This window comes from Triticum dicoccoides, chromosome 5B (assembly GCF_002162155.2).
Source record: "Triticum dicoccoides isolate Atlit2015 ecotype Zavitan chromosome 5B, WEW_v2.0, whole genome shotgun sequence".
NCBI classification, from domain to species: domain Eukaryota; kingdom Viridiplantae; phylum Streptophyta; class Magnoliopsida; order Poales; family Poaceae; genus Triticum; species Triticum dicoccoides.
Window position 1 is genome coordinate 674,755,576 of NC_041389.1, and position 20,871 is coordinate 674,776,446.

The following is a 20,871-nucleotide window of genomic DNA, read 5'->3' on the forward strand; positions in this document are numbered from 1 at the left end:
TCGACTTCCCATATATAATTCTTTACCTCCGGACCATTCCGGAACTCCTCGTGACGTCCGGGATCTCATCCGGGACTCCGAACAACTTTCGGTTTGCTGCATACTAATATCTGTTACAACCCTAGCGTCACCGAACCTTAAGTGTGTAGACCCTACGGGTTCGGGAGACATGTAGACATGACCGAGACGGCTCTCCGGTCAATAACCAATAGCGGGATCTGGATACCCATGTTGGCTCCAACATGCTCCTCGATGATCTCATCGGATGAACCATGATGTCGAGGATTCAAGCAACCCCGTATACAATTCCCTTTGTCAATCGGTATGGTACTTGCCCGAGATTCGATCGTCGGTATCCCAATACCTCGTTCAATATCGTTATCGGCAAGTCACTTTACTCGTACCGTAATGCATGATCCCATGACCAGACACTTGGTCACTTTGAGCTCATTATGATGATGCATTACCGAGTGGGCCCGGTGATACCTCTCCATCATACGGAGTGACAAATCCCAGTCTCGATCCGTGTCAACCCAACAGACACTTTCGGAGATACCCGTAGCATACCTTTATAGTCACCCAGTTACGTTGTGACGTTTGGTACACCCAAAGCACTCCTACGGTATCCGGGAGTTACACGATCTCATGGTCTAAGGAAAAGATACTTGACATTGGAAAAGCTCTAGCAAACGAACTACACGATCTTGTGCTATGCTTAGGATTGGGTCTTGTCCATCACATCATTCTCCTAATGATGTGATCCCGTTATCAATGACATCCAATGTCCATAGTCAGGAAACCATGACTATCTGTTGATCAACGAGCTAGTCAACTAGAGGCTCACTAGGGACATATTGTGGTCTATGTATTCACACGTGTATTACGATTTCTAGATAATACAATTATAGCATGAATAAAATACAATTATCATGAACAAGGAAATATAATAATAATCCTTTTATTATTGCCTCTAGGGCATATTTCCATCAATCTCCCACTTGCACTAGAGTCAATAATCTAGTTACATTGTGATGAATCGAACACCCATAGAGTTCTGGTGTTGATCATGTTTTGCTCGGAGAAGAGGTTTAGTCAACGGATCTGCGACATTCAGATCTGTATGTACTTTGCAAATATCTATGTCTCCATCTTGAACATTTTCACGGATGGAGTTGAAACGACGCTTGATGTGCGTGGTCTTCTTGTGAAACTAGGGCTCCTTGGCAAGGGCAATAGCTCCAGTGTTGTCACAGAAGAGAGTGATCGGCCCCGACGCATTGGGTATGACTCCTAGGTCGGTGATGAACTCCTTCATCCATATTGCTTCATGCGCTGCGTCCGAGGCTGCCATGTACTCCGCTTCACATGTAGATCCCACCACGACGCTCTGCTTGCAACTGCACCAGCTTACTGCTCCATGATTCAACATGTAAACGTATCCGGTTTGTGACTTAGAGTCATCCAGATCTATGTCGAAGCTAGCGTCAACGTAACCCTTTACGATGAGCTCTTCGTTACCTCTATAGTCGAGAAACATGTCCTTTGTCCTTTTCAGGTACTTTAGGATATTCTTGACCGCTGTCCAGTGTTCCTTGCTGGGATTACTTTGGTACTTTCCTACCAAACTTACGGCAAGGCTTACATCAGGTCTGGTACACAGCATGGCATACATAATAGATCCTATGGCTGAGGCATAGGGGATAACACTCATCTCTTCTATATCTTCTGTCGTGGTCGGGCATTGAGCCGAGCTCAATCTCACACCTTGCAATACAGACAAGAACCCTTTCTTGGACTAATCCATATTGAACATTCTTCAATGTCTTATCAAGGTATGTGCTTTGTGAAAGACCTATGAGGCGTCTCGATCTATCCCTATAGATCTTGATGCCTAATATGTAAGCAGCTTCTCCAAGGTCCTTCATTGAAAAACACTTATTCAAGTAGGCCTTAATGCTGTCCAAAAGTTCTATATCATTTCCCATCAAAAGTATGTCATCTACATATAATATGAGAAATGCTACAGAGCTCCCGCTCACTTTCTTGTAAATGCAGGCTTCTCCATAAGTCTGCATAAACCCAAACGCTTTGATCATCTCATCAAAGCGAATGTTCCAACTCCGAGATGCTTGCACCAGCCCATAAATGGATCGCTGGAGCTTGCATACCTTGTTAGCATTCTTAGGATCGACAAAACCCTCCTGCTGCATCATATACAGTTCTTCCTTAAGATAGCCGTTAAGGAATGCCGTTTTGACGTCCATCTGCCATATCTCATAATCATAGTATGCGGCAATTGCTAACATGATTCGGACGGACTTTAGCTTCGCTACGGGAGAGAAAGTCCCATCGTAGTCAACCCCTTGAACTTGCCGATAACCCTTAGCGACAAGTCGAGCTTTATAGATGGTAATGTTACCATCCGCGTCCGTCTTCTTCTTAAAGATCCATTTGTTTTCTATCGCTCGCCGATCATCGGGCAAGTCTGTCAAAGTCCATACTTTGTTTTCATACATGGATTCTATCTCGGATTACATGGCTTCAAGCCATTTGTTGGAATCTGGGCCCGCCATCGCTTCTTCATAGTTCGAAGGTTCACCGTTGTCTAACAACATGATTTCCAGGACAGGGTTGCCATACCACTCTGGTGTGGAACGTGTCCTTGTGGACCTACGAAGTTTAGTAGCAACTTGATCCGAAGTACCTTGATCATCATCATTAATTTCCTCTCCAGTCGGTGTAGGCACCACATGAACATTTTCCTGAGCTGCACTACTTTCCGGTTCAAGAGGTAGTACTTCATCGAGTTCTACTTTCCTCCCACTTACTCCTTTCGAGAGAAACTCTTTTTCCAGAAAGGATCCGTTCTTGGAAACAAAGATCTTGCCTTCGGATCTAAGATATAAGGTATACCCAATGGTTTCCTTAGGGTATCCTATGAAGACGCATTTTTCCGACTTGGGTTCGAGCTTTTTAGGTTGAAGTTTCTTGACATAAGCATCGCATCCCCAAACTTTTAGAAACGACATCTTAGGTTTCTTCCCAAACCATAATTCACACAGTGTCGTCTCAACGGATTTAGACAGAGTCCTATTTAAAGTTAATGTAGCTGTCTCTAGAGCGTATCCCCAAAATGATAGCGGTAAATCGGTAAGAGACATCATAGATCGCACCATATCCAATAGAGTGCGATTACGACGTGCGGACACACCGTTACGCTGAGGTGTTCAAGGCGGCGTGAGTTGTGAAACGATTCCACATTTCCTTAAGTGCATACCAAATTCGTGATTTAAATATTCTCCTCCACGATCTGATCGTAAGAACTTTATCTTTCGGTCATGTTGATTCTCTACCTCATTCTGAAATTCCTTGAACTTTTCAAAGGTCTCAGACTTGTGTTTCATCAAGTAGACATACCCATATCTACTTAAGTCATCAGTGAGAGTGAGAACATAACAATATCCTCCGCGAGCCTCAACGCTCATTGGACCACACACATCAGTATGTATGATTTCCAATAAGTTGGTTGCTCGTTCCATTGTTCCGGAGAACGGAGTCTTGGTCATTTTGCCCATGAGGCATGGTTCGCATGTGTCAAATGATTCATAATCAAGAGACTCTAAAAGTTCATCAGCATGGAGCTTCTTCATGCGCTTGACACCAATGTGACCAAGGCGGCAGTGCCACAAGTATGTGGGACTATCGTTATCAACTTTACATCTTTTGGTATTCACATTATGAATATGTGTAACATTACGTTCGAGATTCATTAAGAATAAACCATTGACCATCGGGGCATGACCATAAAACATATCTCTCATATAAATAGAACAACCATTATTCTCGGATTTAAATGAGTAGCCATCTCGTATTAAACGAGATCCAGATACAATGTTCATGCTCAAACTTGGTACTAAATAACAATTATTGAGGTTTAAAACTAATCCCGTGGGTAAATGTAGAGGTAGCGTGCCAACGGCGATCACATCGACCTTGGAACCATTCCCGACGCGCATCGTCACCTCGTCCTTCGCCAGTCTCCGCTTATTCCACAGCTCATGCTGTGAGTTACAAATATGAGCAACGGCACCGGTATCAAATACCCAGGAGTTACTACGAGTGCTGGTAAGGTACACATCAATTACATGTATATCACATATACCTTTAGTGTTGCCAGCCTTCTTATCCGCTAAGTATTTGGGGCAGTTCCGCTTCCAGTGACCCTTCCCTTTGCAATAAAAGCACTCAGTCTCAGGCTTGGGTCCATTCTTTGACTTCTTCCCGGCAACTGGCTTACCGGGCACGGCAACATCCTTGCCGTCCTTCTTGAAGTTCTTCTTACCCTTGCCCTTCTTGAACTTAGTGGTTTTTATTGACCATCAACACTTGATGTTCTTTCTTGATTTCTACCTCTGCTCACTTCAGCATTGAAAATACCCCAGGAATAGTTTTCACCATCCCCTGCATGTTGTAGTTCATCACAAAGCTCTTGTAGCTCGGTGGGAGCGACTGAAGGATTCTGTCAATGACCGCCTCGTCCGGGAGGTTAATGTCCAGCTGGGACAGGCGGTTGTGCAACCCAGACATTTTGAGTATGTGCTCACTGACATAACTATTTTCCTCCATCTTACAACTGTAGAACTTGTCGGAGACTTCATATCTCTCGACCTGGGCGTGAGCTTGAAAAACCATTTTCAGCTCCTCGAACATCTCATATGCTCCGTGTTGCTCAAAATGCTTTTGGAGCCCCGGTTCTAAGCTGTAAAGCATGCCGCACTGAACGAGGGAGTAATCATCAGCACGTGACTGCCAAGCGTTCATAACGTCTTGGTTCTCTGGGATGGGTGCTTCACCTAGCGGTCCTTCTAGGACATATGCTTTCTTGGCAGCTATGAGGATGATCCTCAGGTTCCGGACCCAGTCCGTATAGTTGCTGCCATCATCTTTCAGCTTGGTTTTCTCTAGGAATGCGTTGAAGTTCATGTTGACATGAGCGTTGGCCATTTGATCTACAAGACATTTTTTTGCAAAGATTTTAGAGTAAGTTCATGATAATTAAGTTCATCTAATCAAATTATTTAATGAACTCCCACTCAGATTAGACATCCCTCTAGTCATCTAAGTGTTACATGATCCGAGTCGATTAGGCCATGTCCGATCATCACGTGAGACGGACTAGTCATCATCGGTGAACATCTCCATGTTGATCGTATCTTCCATACGACTCATGTTTGACCTTTCGGTCTCTGTGTTCCGAGGCCATGTCTGTACATGCTAGGCTCGTCAAGTTAACCTAAGTGTTTTGCATGTGTAAAACTGTCTTACACCCGTTGTATGTGAACGTAGGAATCTATCACACCCGATCATCACGTGGTGCTTCGAAACGACGAACTTTAGCAACGATGCATAGTTAGGAGGAACACTTTCTTGAAATTATTATGAGGGATCATCTTATTTACTACCGTCGTTCTAAGTAAACAAGATGCATAAACATAATAAACATCACATGCAATTAAATAGTAGTGACATGATATGGCCAATATCATATAGCTCCTTTGATCTCCATCTTCGGGGCTCCATGATCATCTTTGTCACCGGCATGACACCATGATCTCCATCATCATGATCTCCATCATCGTGTCTCCATGAAGTTGCTCGCCAACTATTACTTCTACTACTATGGCTAACGATTTAGCAATAAAGTAAAGTAATTACATGGCGTTAAATCATTGACACGCAGGTCATACAATAATTAAGACAACTCCTATGGCTCTTGCCGGTTGTCATACTCATCGACATGCAATTCGTGATTCCTATTACAAGAACATGATCTCATATATCACAATATATCATTCATCATTCATCACAACTTCTGGCCATATCACATCACAAAGCAATTGCTGCAAAAACAAGTTAGACGTCCTCTAATTGTTGTTGCATCTTTTACGTGGCTGCAATAGGGTTCTAGCAAGAACGTTTTCTTACCTACGATAAAGCCACAACGTGATTTGTCAACTTCTATTTACCCTTCATAAGGACCCTTTTCATCGAATCCGCTCCAACTAAAGTGGGAGAGACAGACACCCGCTAGCCACCTTATGCAACTAGTGCATGTCAGTCGGTGGAACCTGTCTCACGTAAGCGTACGTGTAAGGTCGTTCCGGGTCGCTTCATCCCACAATACCGCTGAAGCAAAATAAGACTAGTAGTGGCAAGAAAGTTGACAACATCTACGCCCACAACAGATTTGTGTTCTACTCGTGCAATAGAGAACTACGCATAGACCTAGCTCATGATGCCACTGTTGGGGAACGTTGCATAAAATAAATTTTTTCCTACGTTCACCAAGATCAATCTATGAGTTCATCTAGCAACGAGAGAGAGGAGTGCATCTACATACCCTTGTAGATCGCGAGCGGAAGCGTTCAAGAGAACGGGGTTGAGGGAGTCGTACTCGTCGTGATCCAAATCACCGGAGATCCTAGCGCCGAACGGACGGCACCTCCGCGTTCAACACATGTACGGTCAGTGTGACGTCTCCTCCTTCTTGATCCAGCAAGGGGGAAGGAGAGGTTGATGAAGATCCAACAACACGACGGCGTGGTGGTGGATGCAGCAGGGATCCGGCAGGGCTTTGCCAAGGGACTACGGGAGGGAGAGGTGTAGCAAGGGGGGAGGGAGGCGCCAGGTGTCAGGGTGCGGCTGCCCTCCCATCCCCCTCTATATATAGGGACCCCAGGGGGGCGCCGGCCCTAGGAGATGGGATCTCCTAGGGGGGCCAGGGGGGGAAACTTGCCCCCCAAGGCAAGTGGAGGCGCCCCCTCCCCTAGGGTTCCGAACCCTAGGCGCAGAGGAGGGCCCAGGGGGGGCGCACCAGCCCACCAGGGGCTGGTTCCCCTCCCACTTCAGCCCATGGGGCCCTCCGGGATGAGTGGCCCCACCCGGTGGACCCCCAGGACCCTTTCGGTGGTCCCGGTACAATACCGGTGAACCCCGAAACTTTCCCGATGGCCGAAACTCAACTTCCCATATATAATTCTTTACCTCCGGACCATTCCGGAACTCCTCGTGACGTCCGGGATCTCAACCGGGACTCCAAACAACTTTCAGTTTGCTACATACTAATATCTGTTACAACCCTAGCATCACCGAACCTTAAGTCTGTAGACCCTACGGGTTCGGGAGACATGAAGACATGACCGAGACGGCTCTCCGGTCAATAACCAACAGCTGGATCTGGATACCCATGTTGGCTCCCACATGCTCCTCGATGATCTCATCGGATGAACCACGATGTCGAGGATTCAAGCAACCCCGTATACAATTCCCTTTGTCAATCGGTATGTTACTTGCCCGAGATTCGATCGTCGGTATCCCAATACCTCGTTCAATCTCGTTACCGGAAAGTCACTTTACTTGTACCGTATGCATGATCCCGTGACCAGACACTTGGTCACTTTGAGCTCATTATGATGATGCATTACCGAGTGGGCCCGGTGATACCTCTCCGTCATACGGAGTGACAAATCCCAGCCTCGATCCGTGTCAACCCAACAGACACTTTCGAAGATACTCGTAGCATACCTTTATAGTCACCCAGTTACATTGTGATGTTTGGTACACCCAAAGCACTCCTACGGTATCCAGGAGTTACACGATCTCATGGTGTAAGGAAAAGATACTTGACATTGGAAATGAAGGAAATATGCCCTAGAGGCAATAATAAAGTTATTATTTATTTCCTCATATCATGATAAATGTTTATTATTCATGCTAGAATTGTATTAACCGGAAACATGATACATGTGTGAATATATAGACAAACATATAGTCACTAGTATGCCTCTACTTGACTAGCTCATTAATCAAAGATGGTTATGTTTCCTAACCATTGACATGTGTTGTCATCTGATTAATGGGATCACATCATTAGGAGAATGAGGTGATTGACATGACCCATCCCGTTAGCTTAGCACTTGATCGTTTAGTATTCTGCTATTGCTTCCTTCATGACTTATACATGTTCCTGTAACTATGAGAATTGTGTAACTACCGTTTACCGGAGGAACATTTTGGGTACTACCAAACGTCACAACGTAACTGGGTGATTATAAAGGAGTACTACAGGTGTCTCCGAAGGTACATGTTGAGTTAGCATAATTCGAGATTAGGTTTTGTCACTCCGATTGTCGGAGAGGTATCTCTGGGCCCTCTCGGCAATGCTCATCACCTAAGCCTTGCAAGCATGTAACTAATGAGTTAGTTATAAGATGAAGTATTACAGAACGAGTAAAGAGACTTGTCAATAACGAGATTGAACTAGGTATTGGATACCGATGATCGAATCTCGGACAAGTAACATACCGATGACAAAGGGAACAACGTATGTTGTTATGCGGTTTGACCGATAAAGATCTTCGTAGAATATGTAGGAACCAATATGGGCATCCAGGTCCCACTATTGGTTATTGACCAGAGATGTGTCTCAGTCATGTCTACATCGTTCTCGAACCGTAGGGTCCGCACGCTTAAGGTTTCGATGACAGTTATATTATGAGTTTATGTATTTTGATGTACCGAAGGTTGTTCAGAGTCCCGGATATGATTACAGACATGACGAGGAGTCTCGAAATGGTCGAGACATAAAGATTGATATATTGGACGGATATATTTGGACACCGGAAAGGTTCCGGAGAAGTTTGGAGCCCCGGAAGGTTACCGGAACCCCCCGGGAGGTATATGGGCCTTATTGGGCCCATGTAGGAGGAAGAGAGAAGGAGCAAGGGAAGGGGGCGCGCCCCCCCAAGCCCAATCCGAATTGGGGAGGGGGGCCGGCCCCCCCTTTCCTTTCTCCTTCCCCCTCTTCCTATTACTACTACTAGTACTACTTCCTAATACTAGTACTCTTTCCTTCCCCCTCCAAATAAGATAAGGAAAAGAGAGGGAAACCTACTTGGAGTAGGTTTCCCCCTCCTCATGGCGCACCCCCCCTAGGGCCGGCCACCTCCTCCCTCCCTCCTTTATATACGGGGGTAGGGGGGCACCCTAGGACACACAAGTTGATCATTGATCGTTCCTTAGCCGTGTGCGGTGCCCCCCTCCACGATATTACACCTCGGTCATATTGTAGCGGTGCTTAGGCGAAGCCCTGCAACAGGAGAACATCAAGATCGTCACCACGCCATCGTGCTGACGGAACTCCCCCTCGGCGCCTCTGCTGGATCGGAGATCGAGGGTGCGTCATCGAGCTGTACGCGTGTCAAGAACTCGGAGGTGCCAGAGTAACGGTACTTGGATCGGTTGAACCGGAGGACGTACGACTACTTCCTCTATGTTGCATCAACGCTTCCGCTTCAGTCTACGAGGGTACGTAGACAACACTCTCCCCTCGTTGCTATATCATCACCATGTTCTTGCGTGTGCGTAGGAAATTTTTTGAAATTACTACGTTCCCCAACAGTGGCATCCGAGCCTAGGTTTTATGCGTTGATGTTATATGCACGAGTAGAACGCAAGTGAGTTGTGGACGATATAAGTCATACTGCCTACCAGCATGTCATACTTTGGTTCAGCGGTATTGTGAGATGAAGCGGCCCGGACCGACATTACGCGTACGCTTACGCGAGACTGGTTCCACCGTTACGAGCACTCGTGCTTAAAGGTGGCTGGCGGGTGTCTGTCTCTCTCACTTTAGTTGAACCGAGTGTGGCTACACCCGGTCCTTGTGAAGGTTAAAACGGAGTCTATTTGACAAACTATCGTTGCGGTTTTGATGCGTAGGTGAGATTGGTTCTTGCTTAAGCCCGTAGCAGCCACGTAAAATTTGCAACAACAAAGTAGAGGACGTCTAACTTGTTTTTGCAGGGCATGTTGTGATGTGATATGGCCAAGACATGATGCTATATTTTATTGTATGAGATGATCATGTTTTGTAACCGAAGTTATCGGCATCTGGCAGGAGCCATATGGTTGTCGCTTTATTGTATGAAATGCAAACGCCCTGTAATTGCTTTACTTTATCACTAAGCGGTAGCGATAGTCGTAGAAGCAATAGATGGCGTAACGACAACGATGCTACGATGGAGATCAAGGTGTCACGCCGGTGACGATGGTGATCACGACGGTGCTTCGAAGATGGAGATCACAAGCACAAGATGATGATGGCCATATCATATCACTTATATTGATTGCATGTGATGTTTATCCTTTATGAATCTTATCTTGCTTTGATTGACGGTAGCATTTTAAGATGATCTCTCACTAATTATCAAGAAGTGTTCTCCCTGAGTATGCACTGTTGCGAAAGTTCTTCGTGCTGAGACACCACGTGATGATCGGGTGTGATAGGCTCTACGTTCAAATACAACGGGTGCAAAACAGTTGCACACGCGGAATACTCAGGTTATACTTGACGAGCCTAGCATATACAGATATGGCCTCGGAACACGGGGACCGAAAGGTCGAGCGTGAATCATATAGTAGATATGATCAACATAGAGATGTTCACCATTGAAACTACTCCATCTCACGTGATGATCGGACATGGTTTAGTTGATTTGGATCACGTAATCACTTAGATGACTAGAGAGATGTCTGTCTAAGTGGGAGTTCTTTAGTAATATGATTAACTGAACTTAAATTTATCATGAACTTAGTACCTGATAGTATTTTGCTTGTCTATGTTTGTTTGTAGATAGATGGCTCGAGCTATTGTTCCGTTGAATTTTAATGCGTTCCTTGAGAAAGCAAAGTTGAAAGATGATGGTAGCAATTACACGGACTGGGTCCGTAACCTAAGGATTATCCTCATTGCTGCACAGAAGAGTTACGTCCTGGAAGCACCGCTGGGTGCCAGGCCTGCTGCTGATGCAACTGACGACGTTAAGAACGTCTGGCAGAGCAAAGCTGATGACTACTCTATAGTTCAGTGTGCCATGCTTTACGGCTTAGAACCGGGTCTTCAACGACATTTTGAACGTCATGGGGCATATGAGATGTTCCAGGAGTTGAAGTTAATATTTCAAGCAAATGCCCGGATTGAGAGATATGAAGTCTCCAATAAGTTCTACAGCTGCAAGATGGAGGAGAACAGTTCTGTCAGTGAGCATATACTCAAAAATGTCTGGGTATAATAATCACTTGATTCAACTAGGAGTTAATCTTCCGGATGATAGCGTCATTGACAGAATTCTCCAATCACTGCCACCAAGCTACAAGAGCTTTGTGATGAACTATAATATGCAAGGGATGAACAAGACTATTCCCGAGCTCTTCGTGATGCTGAAAGCCGCGGAGGTAGAAATCAAAAAGGAGCATCAAGTGTTGATGGTCAACAAGACCACTGGTTTCAAGAAAAGAGGCAAAGGGAAGAAGAAGGGGAACTTCAAAAGGAACGGCAAACAAGTTGCTGCTCAAGTGAAGAAACCCAAGTCTGGACCTAAGCCTGAAACTGAGTGCTTCTACTGCAAGCAGACTGGACACTGGAAGCGGAACTGCCCCAAGTATTTGGCGGATAAGAAGGATGGCAAAGTGAACAAAGGTATATGTGATATACATGTTATTGATGTGTACCTTACTAATGCTCGCAGTAGCACCTGGGTATTTGATACTGGTTCTGTTGCTAACATTTGCAACTCGAAACAGGGACTACGGATTAAGCGAAGATTAGCTAAGGACGAGGTGACGATGCGCGTGGGAAATGGTTCCAAATTCGATGTGATCGCGGTCGGCACGCTACCTCTACATCTACCATCGGGATTAGTTTTAGACCTGAATAATTGTTATTTGGTGCCTGCGTTGAGCATGAACATTATATCTGGATCTTGTTTGATGCGAGACGGTTATTCATTTAAATCAGAGAATAATGGTTGTTCTATTTATATGAGTAATATCTTTTATGGTCATGCACCCTTGAAGAGTGGTCTATTTTTATTAAATCTCGATAGTAGTGATACACATATTCATAATGTTGAAGCCAAAAGATGCAGAGTTGATAATGATAGTGCAACATATTTGTGGCACTGCCGTTTAGGTCATATCGGTGTAAAACGCATGAAGAAACTCCATACTGATGGACTTCTGGAATCACTTGATTATGAATCACTTCGTACTTGCGAACTGTGCCTCATGGGCAAGATGACCAAAACACCGTTCTCCGGATCTATGGAGAGAGCAACAGATTTGTTGGAAATCATACATACAGATGTATGTGGTCCGATGAATGTTGAGGCTCGTGGCGGATATTGTTATTTCCTCACCTTCACAGATGATTTGAGCAGATATGGGTATATCTACTTGATGAAGCACAAGTCTGAAACATTTGAAAAGTTCAAAGAATTTCAGAGTGAAGTAGAAAATCATCGTAACAAGAAAATAAAGTTTCTACGATCTGATCGTGGAGGAGAATATTTGAGTTACGAGTTTGGTTTACATTTGAAACAATGTGGAATAGTTTCGCAACTCACGCCACCTGGAACACCACAGCGAAATGGTGTGTCCGAACGTCGTAATCGTACTTTACTTGATATGGTGCGATCTATGATGTCTCTTACCGATTTACCGCTATCGTTTTGGGGTTATGCTTTAGAGACGGCCGCATTCACGTTAAATAGGGCACCATCAAAATCCGTTGAGACGACGCCTTATGAACTGTGGTTTGGCAAGAAACCAAAGTTGTCGTTTCTCAAAGTTTGGGGCTGCGATGCTTATGTGAAGAAACTTTAACCAGATAAGCTCAAACCCAAAAATCGGAGAAATGTGTCTTCATAGGATACCCAAAGGAGACAATTGGGTACACCTTCTATCACAGATCTGAAGGCAAGATTTTCGTTGCTAAAATCGGATCCTTTCTAGAGAAGGAGTTTCTCTCGAAAGAAGTGAGTGGGAGGAAAGTAGAACTTGATGAGATAACTGTATCTACTCCCTTATTGGAAAGTAGTTCATCACAAGAACCGGTTCCTGTGACAACTACACCAATTAGTGAGGAAGCTAATGATATTGATCATGAAACTTCAGATCAAGTTTCTACTGAACCTCGTAGGTCTACCAGAGTAAGATCCGCACCAGAGTGGTACGGAAATCCTATTCTGGAAGTCATGTTACTAGACCATGATGAACCTACAAACTATGAGGAAGCGATGATGAGCCCAGATTCCGCAAAATGGCTAGAGGCCATGAAATCTGAGATAGGATCCATGTATGAAAACAAAGTATGGACTTTGGTTGACTTGCCCGATGATCGGCAAGCCATTGAGAATAAATGGATCTTTAAGAAGAAGACTGACGCTGATGGTAATGTTACTGTCTACAAAGCTCGACTTGTTGCAAAAGGTTTTCGACAAGTTCAAGGGGTTGACTACGATGAGACTTTCTCACCCGTAGCGATGCTTAAGTCTGTCCGAATCATGTTGGCTATTTCTGCATTTCATGATTATGAAATTTGGCAAATGGATGTCAAGACTGCATTCTTGAATGGATTTCTAGAAGAAGAGTTGTATATGATGCAACCTGAAGGTTTTGTTGATCCAAAAGGTGCTGACAAAGTGTGCAAGCTCCAACGTTCCATTTATGGACTGGTGCAAGCATCTCGGAGTTGGAATAAACGTTTTGATAGTGTGATCAAAGCATATGGCTTTATACAGACTTTTGGAGAAGCCTGTATTTACAAGAAAGTGAGTGGGAGCTCTGTAGCATTTCTAGTTTTATATGTTGATGACATATTATTAATTGGAAATGATATAGAATTTCTGGATAGCATAAAGGGATACTTGAATAAAAGTTTTTCTATGAAAGACCTCGGTGAAGCTGCTTACATATTGGGCATCAAGATCTATAGAGATAGATCAAGATGCTTAATAGGACTTTCACAAAGTACATACCTTGACAAAATTTTGAAAAAGTTCAAAATGGATCAGGCAAAGAAAGGATTCTTGCCTGTGCTACAAGGTGTGAAGTTGAGTCAAACTCAATGCCCGACCACAGCAGAAGATAGAGAGAAAATGAAAGATGTTCCCTATGCTTCAGCCATAGGCTCTATCATGTATGCAATGCTGTGTACCAGACCTGACGTATGCTTAGCAATAAGCTTGGCAGGTAGGTACCAAAGTAATCCAGGAGTGGATCACTGGACAGCAGTCAAGAACATCCTGAAATACCTGAAAAGGACTAAGGATATGTTTCTCGTATATGGAGGTGACAAAGAGCTAGTCGTAAATGGTTACGTCGATGCAAGCTTTGACACTGATCCGGACGATTCTAAATCGCAGACCGGATACGTGTTTTTTTTAAACGGTGGAGCTGTAAGTTGGTGCAGTTCTAAACAAAGCGTCGTGGCAGGATCTACATGTGAAGCGGAGTACATAGCTGCTTCTGAAGCAGCAAATGAAGGAGTCTGGATGAAGGAGTTCATTTCCGATCTAGGTGTCATACCTAGTGCATCGGGACCAATGAAGATCTTCTGTGACAATACTGGTGCAATTGCCTTGGCAAAGGAATCCAGATTTCACAAGAGGACCAAGCACATCAAGAGACGCTTCAATTCCATTCGGGACCAAGTCCAAGTGGGAGACATAGAGATTTTCAAGATACATACGGATCTGAATGTTGCAGACCCGTTGACTAAGCCTCTCTCACGAGCAAAACATGATCAACACCAAGACTCCATGGGTGTTAGAATCATTACTATGTAATCTAGATTATTGACTCTAGTGCAAGTGGGAGACTGAAGGAAATATGCCCTAGAGGCAATAATAAAGTTATTATTTATTTCCTCATATCATGATAAATGTTTATTATTCATGCTAGAATTGTATTAACCGGAAACATGATACATGTGTGAATACATAGACAAACATATAGTCACTAGTATGACTCTACTTGACTAGCTCATTAATCAAAGATGGTTATGTTTCCTAACCATTGACATGTGTTGTCATTTGATTAATGGGATCACATCATTAGGAGAATGAGTTGATTGACATGACCCATCCCGTTAGCTTAGCACTTGATCGTTTAGTATCCTGCTATTGCTTCCTTCATGACTTATACATGTTCCTGTAACTATGAGAATTGTGTAACTCCCGTTTACCGGAGGAACATTTTGGGTACTACCAAACGTCACAACGTAACTGGGTGATTATAAAGGAGTACTACAGGTGTCTCCGAAGGTACATGTTGAGTTAGCATAATTCGAGATTAGGTTTTGTCACTCCGATTGTCAGAGAGGTATCTCTGGGCCCTCTCGGCAATGCTCATCACCTAAGCCTTGCAAGCATGTAACTAATGAGTTAGTTATAAGATGAAGTATTATAGAACGAGTAAAGAGACTTGTCAATAACGAGATTGAACTAGGTATTGGATACCGACGATCGAATCTCGGACAAGTAACATACCGATGACAAAGGGAACAACGTATGTTGTTATGCGGTTTGACCGATAAAGATCTTCGTAGAATATGTAGGAACCAATATGGGCATCCAGGTCCCGCTATTGGTTATTGACCAGAGATGTGTCTCAGTCATGTCTACATCGTTCTCGAACCGTAGGGTCCGCACGCTTAAGGTTTCGATGACAGTTATATTATGAGTTTATGTATTTTGATGTACCGAAGGTTGTTCGGAGTCCCGGATATGATTACGGACATGACGAGGAGTCTCGAAATGGTCGAGACATAAAGATTGATATATTGGACGGATATATTTGGACACCGAAAAGGTTCCGGAGAAGTTTGGAGCCCCGGAAGGTTACCGGAACCCCCCGGGAGGTATATGGGCCTTATTGGGCCCATGTAGGAGGAAGAGAGAAGGAGCAAGGGAAGGGGGCGCGCCCCCCAAGCCCAATCCGAATTTGGGAGGGGGGCCGGCCCCCCCTTTCCTTTCTCCATCCCCCTCTTCCTATTACTACTACTAGTACTACTTCCTAATACTAGTACTCTTTCCTTCCCCCTCCAAATAAGATAAGGAAAAGAGAGGGAAACCTACTTGGAGTAGGTTTCCCCCTCCTCATGGCGCGCCCCCCTAGGGCCGACCACCTCCTCCCTCCCTCCTTTATATACGGGGGTAGGGGGGCACCCTAGGACACACAAGTTGATCATTGATCGTTCCTTAGCCGTGTGCGGTGCCCCCCTCCACGATATTACACCTCGGTCATATTGTAGCGGTGCTTAGGCGAAGCCCTGCAACAGGAGAACATCAAGATCGTCACCACGCCGTTGTGCTGACGGAACTCCCCCTCGGCGCCTCTGCTGGATCGGAGATCGAGGGTGCGTCATCGAGCTGTACGCGTGTCAAGAACTCGGAGGTGCCGGAGTAACGGTACTTGGATCAGTTGAACCGGAGGACGTACGACTACTTCCTCTATGTTGCGTCAACGCTTCCGCTTCGGTCTACGAGGGTACGTAGACAACACTCTCCCCTCGTTGCTATATCATCACCATGATCTTGCGTGTGCGTAGGAAATTTTTTGAAATTACTACGTTCCCCAACAGGAAAAGCTCTAGCAAACGAACTACACGATCTTGTGCTATGCTTAGGATTGGGTCTTGTCCATCACATCATTCTCCTAATGATGTGATCCCGTTATCCATGACATCCAATGTCCATAGTCAGGAAACCATGACTATCTGTTGATCAACGAGCTAGTCAACTAGAGGCTCACTAGGGACATATTGTGGTCTATGTATTCACACGTGTATTACGATTTTCGGATAATACAATTATAGCATGAATAAAAGACAATTATCATGAACAAGGAAATATAATAATAATCCTTTTATTATTGCCTCTAAGGCATATTTCCAACAGAAGAAGCCAAAGCATGGACCCAAACCTGAGACTGAGTGCTTTTATTGCAAGGGAAACGGTCACTGGAAGCGGAACTGCCCCAAGTACTTAGCGGACAAGAAGGCCGGCAACACCAAAGGTATATGTGATATACATGTTATTGATGTGTACCTTACCAGTACTCGTAGTAGCTCCTGGGTATTTGATACCGGTGCGATTGCTCATATTTGTAACTCAAAACAGGAGCTGCGGAATAAGCGGAGACTGGCGAAGGACGAGGTGACGATGTGCGTCGGGAATGGTTCCAAGGTTGATGTGATCGCCGTCGGCACGCTACCTCTACATTTACCTACGGGATTAGTTTTAAACCTCAATAATTGTTATTTAGTGCCAGCTTTGAGCATGAACATTGTATCTGGATCTCGTTTAATACGAGATGGCTACTCATTTAAATCTGAGAATAATGGTTGTTCTATTTATATGAGAGATATGTTTTATGGTCATGCCCCGCTGGTCAACTGTTTATTCTTAATGAATCTCGAACGTGATGTTACACATATTCATAGTGTGAATACCAAAAGATGTAAGATTGATAATGATAGTCCCACATACATGTGGCACTACCGCCTTGGTCACATTGGTGTCAAACACATGAAGAAGCTCTATGCAGATGGACTTTTGGAGTCTCTTGATTACGAATCATTTGACACGTGTGAACCATGCCTCATGGGCAAAATGACCAAGACTCCGTTCTCCGGAACAATGGAGCGAGCAACCAACTTATTGGAAATCATACATACTGATGTGTGCGGTCCAATGAGCGTTGAGGCTCGCGGTGGTTATCATTATGTTCTCACCCTCACTGATGACTTGAGTAGATATGGGTATGCCTACTTAATGAAACACAAGTCTGAGACCTTTGAAAAGTTCAAGGAATTTCAGAGTGAGGTAGAGAATCAACGTGACAGAAAAATAAAGTTCTTACGATCGGATCATGGGGGAGAATATTTAGGTCACGAGTTTGGTACGCACTTAAGGAAATGTGGAATTGTTTCACAACTCACGCCACCTGGAACACCTCAGCATAACGGTGTGTCCGAACATCGTAATCGCACTCTATTGGATATGGTGCGGTCTATGATGTCTCTTACCGATTTACCGCTATCATTTTGGGGATACGCTTTAGAGACAGCTACATTCACTTTAAATAGGGCACCGTCTAAATCCGTTGAGACGACACCGTATGAATTATGGTTTGGGAAGAAACCTAAGCTGTCATTTCTAAAAGTTTGGGGATGCGATGCTTATGTCAAGAAACTTCAACCTGAAAAGCTGGAACCCAAGTCGAAAAAATGCGTCTTCATAGGATACCCCAAGGAAACCATTGGGTATACCTTCTACCTCAGATCCGAAGGCAATTTGCCAAGAATGGGTCCTTTCTGGAGAAAGAGTTTCTCTCGAAAGAAGTAAGTGGGAGGAAAGTAGAACTTGATGAAGTACTACCTCTTGAACCGGAAAGTAGCGCAGCTCAGGAAGATGTTTCTGTGGTGCCTACACCGACTAGAGAGAAGTTAATGATGATGATCAAGGTACTTCCGATCAAGTTGCTACTAAACTTTGTAAGTCCACAAGGACACGTTCCACACCAGAATGGTATGTCAACCATGTCCTGGAGATCATGTTGTTAGACAACGGCGAACCTTCGAACTATGAAGAAGCGATGGCGGGCCCAGACTCCAACAAATGGCTTGAAGCCATGCAATCCGAGATAGGATCCATGTATGAAAACAAAGTATGGACTTTGACAGACTTGCCCGATGATCGGCGAGCTATAGAAAATAAATGGATCTTTAAGAAGAAGACAGATGCAGATGGTAATGTTACCATCTATAAAGCTTGACTTGTCGCTAAGGGTTACCGACAAGTTCAAGGGGTTGACTACGATGAGACCTACTCACCCGTAGCGAAGCTGAAGTCCGCTCGAATCATGTTAGCAATTGCCGCATTCTATGATTGTGAGATATGGCAAATGGACGTCAAAACGGCATTCCTTAATGGCTATCTTAAGGAAGAATTGTATATGATGCAGCCGGAAGGTTTTGTCGATCCTAAGAATGCTAACAAGGTATGAAAGCTCCAGTGCTCCATCTATGGGCTAGTGCAAGCATCTCGGAGTTGGAACATTCGCTTTGATGAAATGATCAAAGCGTTTGGGTTTATGCAGACTTATGGAGAAGCCTGCGTTTACAAGAAAGTGAGTGGAAGCTTTGTAGCATTTCTCATATTATATGTGGATGACATACTATTGATGGGAAATGATATAGAACTTTTGGACAGTATAAAGGCCTACTTGAATAAGTGTTTTTCAATGAAGGACCTTGGAGAAGCTACTTACATATTAGGCATCAATATCTATAGAGATAGATCGAGACGCCTCATAGGTCTTTCACAAAGCACATACCTTGACAAGATATTGAAGAAGTTCAATATGGATCAGTCTAAATAGGGGTTCTTGCCTGTATTGCAAGGTGTGAAATTGAGCTCGGCTCAATACCCGACCACGATGGAAGATAGAGAAAAGATGAGTGTCATCCCCTATGCCTCTACCATAGGGTCTATTATGTATGCCATGTTGTGTACCAGACCTGATGTAAACCTTGCCATAAGTTTGGTAGCAAGGTACCAAAGTAATCCCGGCATGGAACACTGGACAGCGGTCAAGAATGTTCTGAAGTACCTGAAAAGGACTAAGGATATGTTTCTCCATTATATAGGTGACAAAGAGCTCGTCATAAAGGGTTACGTCGATGCTAGCTTCAACACAGATCTGGACGATTCCAAATCACAAACCGGATACGTGTATATTTTGAATGATGGGGCAGTCAGCTGGTGCAGTGGCAAGCAAAGCGTCGTGGCGAGATCTACATGTCAAGAGGAATACATGGCATCCTCGGAGGCAGCACATGAAGCAATCTGGATGAAGGAGTTCATTACCGACCTAGGAGTTATTCCCAATGCGTCAGGCCCGATGACTCTCTTCTGTGACAACACTAGAGCTATTGCCCTTGCCAAGGAGCCGAGGTTTCACAAGAAGACCAGGCACATCAAGCGTCGCTTCAACTCCATTCATGAAAATGTTCAAGATGGAGACATTGATATTTGCAAAGTGCATACGGATCTGAATGTCGCAGATCCGTTGACTAAACCTCTTTCGCGAGCAAAACATGATCAACACCAGAACTCTATGGGTGTTCGATTCATCACAATGTAACTAGATTATTGACTCTAGTGCAAGTGGGAGACTGTTGGAAATATGCTCTAGAGGCAATAATAAAATGGTTATTATTATATTTCCTTGTTCATGATAATTGTGCACTACAGGTATCTCCAAAAGTATCTGTTGGGTTGGCACGAATCGAGAATTGGATTTGTCACTCCGTATGACTGAGAGGTATCTCTGGGCCCACTCGGTAATGCATCATCATAATGAGCTCAATGTGACTAAGTAGTTGGTCTCGAGATCATGCATTACGGAACGAGTAAAGTGACTTGCCGGTAACGAGATTGAACGGGGTATTGGGATACCGACGATCGAATCTCGGGAAAGTAACGTACCGATTGACAAAGGGAATTGCATACGGGATTACTTGAATCCTCGACATCGTGGTTCATCCGATGAGATCATCGTGGAACGTGTGGGAACCAACATGGGTATCCAGATCCCGTTGTTGGTTATTGGTCGGAGAGCTGTCTCGGTCATGTCTGCATGATTCCCGAACCCGCAGGGTCTACACACTTAAGGTTCGATGACGCTAGGGTTATAGGGAAGATTTGTATGTTATTACTGAATGCTGTTCGAAGTCCTGGATGAGATCCCAGACGTCACGAGGTGTTCCGGAATGATCCGAAGGTGAAGATTTATATATGGGAAGTCATCATACGGTCACCGGAAATATTCGGGGGTATACCGGTATTGTATCGGGACCACCGGAGGGGCTACAGGGGTCCACCGGTCCCGGAGGGCCTTATGGGCTGTAGGTGGAAGGGAACCAGCCCCTAAGTGGGATGGGCGCCATCACCCCTAGGGCCCATG